This window comes from Setaria italica, chromosome IV (genome assembly GCF_000263155.2).
Source record: "Setaria italica strain Yugu1 chromosome IV, Setaria_italica_v2.0, whole genome shotgun sequence".
NCBI lineage: Eukaryota > Viridiplantae > Streptophyta > Magnoliopsida > Poales > Poaceae > Setaria > Setaria italica.
This window is the reverse complement of record NC_028453.1, coordinates 7,137,716-7,143,370: the sequence shown is the minus strand read 5'-3', so window position 1 is coordinate 7,143,370 and position 5,655 is coordinate 7,137,716.

The following is a 5,655-nucleotide window of genomic DNA, read 5'->3' as shown; positions in this document are numbered from 1 at the left end:
CTGTCGTACAGTTTCCTAGCCATAAGATCCATCCACATCACCCAACACCCAAATCATACCCAAAGCCTATTCCAAAACCCAGTCGGGAGGCTGCCCGACTAAAACCCTAACCCTTAACCCCTCTAGCCGTTGTGCCACTCAATTCAAATCCTAAATATCGATATAACCCTAGCCGTAACCCATTCTTAATTTCTTAGAATTATCTTAGAAATTCATCAAATTTATCCATTAATTAGTTAGAAACTTATTTCTAAATAATTAACAAACCATTCATCTTTTATTTGAGGAATTATCCCTAGAAATCTAATAATTCCCAAAATATCCATCAACCTTCCTTTTCCATCTTCTTTAGTCGTACATTGATTGCTAGAATTGATTGTATTTTTGTTTGCTTGTTTACATGCTTGTGTGAGCTGAGGACGCGACCAAAATCCCGTCGAAGCCAAGGATCTAGAAGGTATGAAGTCAAAAGGATGGCCGTCCAGAAGACGTGTAGATATGCTAGCCTGGCCAAGCTCCAAGTTCAACTCCAACCCCGACGAGAAGATCCGGACTCCATAAATTCTGACGGAAGCTCCAACTCCAACAAAAAGCCATGTAGATACACTAGCCTCCAAGTTCAGCTCCAACCCTAACGAGAAGATCTGGACTACAGAAATTCTGACGGAAGCTCCAACTCCAACAAAAAGCCGAAGATCAAGAAGACGAGAAGTCAAGACCCTAGTCAACCTAGGAGAACGCACTAAGAACTTTTAATGAAGGCAAGTCCTAGCACCCACCCCTTGATCATAGTTTTATCCTATGTTTACATAGATATTAAAATATACCAAGATAATAATTTGACTTGCATCTCTTTAAAAACTTATAGGACTTGAAGCCATTTCTAGCCAGATTGATGACCGAGCGTCATTTAGAAATAGAATTTCTTAGAAATATCACAATGATTATGTTTTTTGGAAATCCCTAAAAGCTATGAGTTTAATAAAATGAACCAACTAAAGAGTTAGAAACCCCTAAGGACAGAACATGAGAGTAAGGGGGCAGAATCGGTAGAGGATTCTGTCCCAAAAGCTTACTCCGGTCACATAAGAACCGGCTCACGGGAAAGTCTTTCTAGTAAAATGTGCGACCATACGTGCCAAAAAGGTACAGCCTTCGGGAGTACCTAATTATGTGAGGTCTTGATTCAGACCCCACCAACGGAACCTAAGGTGCCATGGCAGGCAATAGGTAGGCTGGAGTAGGACCTTCGCAGAGTCCAAGGTCCGGTCGGCATGGGTCATAAGTTGAGGTCCAGAGGACCTGGTGGCACTGTATGCCATGTTATGATGCATCTATTTTTCCCGGAATAGTGTCCCTACGTGGACGTAATATGGCCCCTATTTAGACTCCAGTCGTACATGTGGATGGAACTAGGGAATGTTATCTAGAAATAGACGCTGGTGGGTATGGGTCTCGTAGGTCAGTACCCCATGAAGCTGAGGTATGGGCTGGCCGAACGTATGGGTAAAGTGTACACCTCTGCATAGAGTTATAATCTATCTGGATAGCCAAGGCTCATGGTTATGAGCCCACAAAGTTAAAGCTACCGCCGATTAAATCATAACTTGAGTGTGGTAAGATGGGGCTGAGGTCCTAAGAGAGTATTTTGGAATGAGGCATAAGCCGGCCCAGAAGGACCCTGACGGTCTCCGGTGCTCTTTAAAACTTAGGAACTAGTAGGGAGGTGAGATTTCCCCTCTAGGGGAAACAACCTAAAAGAATATGCTTTCTTCCTCTTCCTTTTTCAAAACTCACCTCACCTTGCATAAAGAGGATTATTGGTAGAATCAAACCATACCCCTTTCCGTGATTAACCCTGCATTTAATGTAATTTCAATGCTAGGATTTTCTAAGTACCATTCATAAGTGTACTCAGGCTTACTTTCATTTGTAGGACTTATATGGTGCTCTAGATTCATTCTGCTTAAGGAATGAGTACCTGCACCGCTCCCTGCTGCGTATAGGTAAAAACTATTTTCTATTAATTTATGCATCTTTTATTGCTTAAAATACTAAACTGTGATGATGACTGTATTAACCTACTGATCTAGGGACTAATACAGGCGATCGGACCTTCGGAGTAAGTCCCCCACACTAGGCACCCACACTATTTGCACGTGCCACGTATTGTAACTGTGTAGAAACAGAGAGCATAATTTGTCACTCCATATGGACTGTATAGATTTCCATATGGCCGCCCAGCCCTAGCGCGGCCCTAGCACGAAATGGCCCGGCACGAAATGGCACGACACCTCTTCCGTGCCGTGCCGTGTCGTGTCGTCATGCCGAACAGGCAGCCCAGGCCCGGCACGACGGCCTTTTTTTAGGGCCGGGCCGGCACGGTGGCACGACAGGCACTAGCGTGCTAGTGCCGGGCCAGGCACTAAGGTCTCAATGACCACTCAAACTCATCAACACAACTTACACAAGTCATTTATCTAGAAAAGAACAACAGATTTTAACTTCAACAGATTAAAATCATCTTATCAAACTTCACAAATCACAAATCAACACAACAGAATAAGATCAACATCTCTCTACTTCAACTTCACAAATCACAACATCACAGATCAACATCGCAGAGAGACAGGAGATTATAACTTATAAGTTTGAGCTGGTGCAATGGCTGCCTCATTAAAAACCTATCCAGGTAAAACTCACACCTCGTGAGAAAAACCCCTGGATAGGAAAAAAGAGTACAGCCCAGCTCAATCAAATTATAGTTCTAAAACTTAAGTTATTACAGGCCAGTGTTACACTTCTGAATTCTCAGCGACATCTAGGTACAAATTAGCAAAACTTTCCTCAAGTTCTTCATCCTCTATTAAGTTCTGAAGTCTTGCTTCTGCAGCCTCCCAATCCTTGACGGAAGAAAGCATCTCGACCGTCTCCGGTTTCAATCGACGCCGCCTCTCCTCGATGATCCTGCCAGTAGTGCTGAAAACAGATTCTGATGAAATTGTGGAAACAGGAACAGAAAGAACATCTCTAGCTAAAATGGACAGAACAGGATAAGTTCTTTTATGCTCATGCCACCAAGATAAGATGTTGAAGTTATCATCAAAATGGGTGACAGTGTCACTGTCCAAGTAGGTAGAGAGTTCATTGCCAATACCCATACTAGTTGCAGTAGTTCTTGCGGCTTGCAGCAAAGCACTTGCAAATGACCTTCTAGACAAAGCAAGAGGCAAAGAGGGAGGAGGGGTGGAGAAAGAAGTACCTGGGAGATCATGCATTCCAAAGGCAGATACACCAGAATCTGAACCAGTGGAAAAAATATCATCCCAAGCACTAGTTTTCTTACCAGAAGTGGATGGCGGTGGAGGAGTTTGCAATTTTACTGCACCAAACTTGTCATCATACAGTTTAAATGCAGTAGACAGTTCAGCTCTAACATTAGTGAAGTAAGCAGAATAATCAGTACCAGTAAGACTAGATAACAACATGAGCATATTTTGAAAACCTTTCAATTTAGCTCTAGGGTCCAATATGAATACAACAGAATAAAGCATAGGAATGTCTCTCCAGTACTTAAGATAGTAATCTTTCATAGGAACAACAACATGCCTAAGCAATTCATCATTTTCATAATGTTTAAGATGCTTAGCAATCAAAATGAGCTGATGCAACATAAGTGGAGAGGTAGGATAATAAACACTAGATAGTGCAACAGTACAATTATAAAAGAGTTCCAAGAAGGATAGCATACTCTGTGCAACAGTCCAATGATCTTCTGTCAACAGTAAAGGATCTCTTTCACCCCTAGGATAGTTAGTCTTGATGAAAACATTAAATGTCTGTCTATAAGGGAGCAAATGCTTGAGCATAAGATAAGTGGAGTTCCACCTGACTTCCATGTCCAAACCAAACTTTCTAGGACGAACATTCACAGCTAGACAAAATCTCTTAAATGCAGCAATGCGCTGGTTAGAAGCATTGATGAAAGATATTGCAGATCTAAATGCATCTAGATATGGCTCAATCAGATTAATGGCAGATTTAACCATGAGACTGATGATATGACAAGCACAACACTGATGTAAGAACAATGATCCAGCATAAGCAGCTAATTTAGGACTAAGTTTCTCCATAGCAGTAGAATTAGCAGAGGCATTATCCAAAGTAACAGAGAACACCTTTGAAATCAAACCATACTCCTCTAGCACACTAGTCACACAGTCAGAAATGTTCTGGCCAGAGTGAGATTCATCAATAAGCCTTAAACCAATTAACCTCTTCTCTAATTGCCAATCAACATTAACATAATGAGCAACCACACTAAGGTAATCTTCCTTAGAATTACCAGACCAGATATCAGAAGTGATAGACACAGATGAAACGGCAACAAATGATTCAATAAGCTTAGCACGGCAATCAGTAAAGTACTTGCACATATCTCTAGTGGTTGATTGCGTAGAAACAGCAGAAAACCTAGGATTATGAGCAAGTTTAATATACTCTTCAAAAGCAGGAGATGCACCAAAATATAGAGGAAGATCTAGTCTAGCAATCAAACGACATAGTTGAGTACGAGCTACCTCAGTAGAGTAATCCCATTGACGGACAGAACCGTCAGGGTTGAAATGGATCAGAGACTGGGAATTACGAACCTTAGCCCTCCTGTTTGGGCATTTCTCAACATGCCTGTTGAGATGGCCAGTGCCAATGGAAGATCTTGCAGCATATATAATGCCACAATGATTACACTTGGCAGAGATCCTTACCTTCTTCCCATTGATGTCCTTGAAGATCTTTTCAAAGTCCTTCCAGCACTCAGAGGTGGTGGAACGGGACCTCTTGGTGCCGCTGCTCACCATGTTTGGATCAACAGGTGGTGCTTCTTGACCAGCAGGTGGTGCTTTAGTCGCAGCTATGTCGATTGGATCGACAGCACTGCGACCAAAGAGCTCCTCCCGCTCTACCTCCATGTCACTCTCATCATCACCTCGCTGGCCCATCATCCGAAGCTCGTCGTTGATGGTGTGCTCCTGGAAATCGTCGCCGCCGTCCATCGCCGACGCTCTGGTCCCTCAACGGATCAACCTCGAACACAAAACAAGAACGAATCAGGAGAAGAACACCAACAAATTAGTAGAAGAACACCAGCAGACAACAACGCAACGGCTTACCAACGAATCCGGAGCACCAGAGCGCACGGTGATGGTCAACGAACAACGGATCTAGAGCACCAGAGCTAGGGAGGAGCGAGAGGAGGCAACAGGACAGTGGACAGAGGAGTGGGTGAGAGCGAGAGGTGGGGGAAGAAGACAACAACGCAACGGCTTACCAACGAATCCGGATCACCAGAGCGCACGGCAAGGTGAACTAACAACGGATCCGAACACCGGAGCTAGGGAGGAGCGAGAGGAGGCGGGGGTTGGGGGAAGAAGATGACACACCAATGAATTAGTAGAAGAACACCAACAGACAACGGTCGAGAGGCGAGGGAGGCTAGCGGCGCCGGTACGCGGCCGACGCCGGCCTTCGGTCGTCGGAGAGGGAGGAGGCGAGAGGAGGCGGGGGTTGGGGGAGGAAGAAGATGAAACAAGAACGAATCAGTAGAACACCAACAGACAACGGTCGGGAGGCGAGGGGGGCCAGCGGTCACCGGCG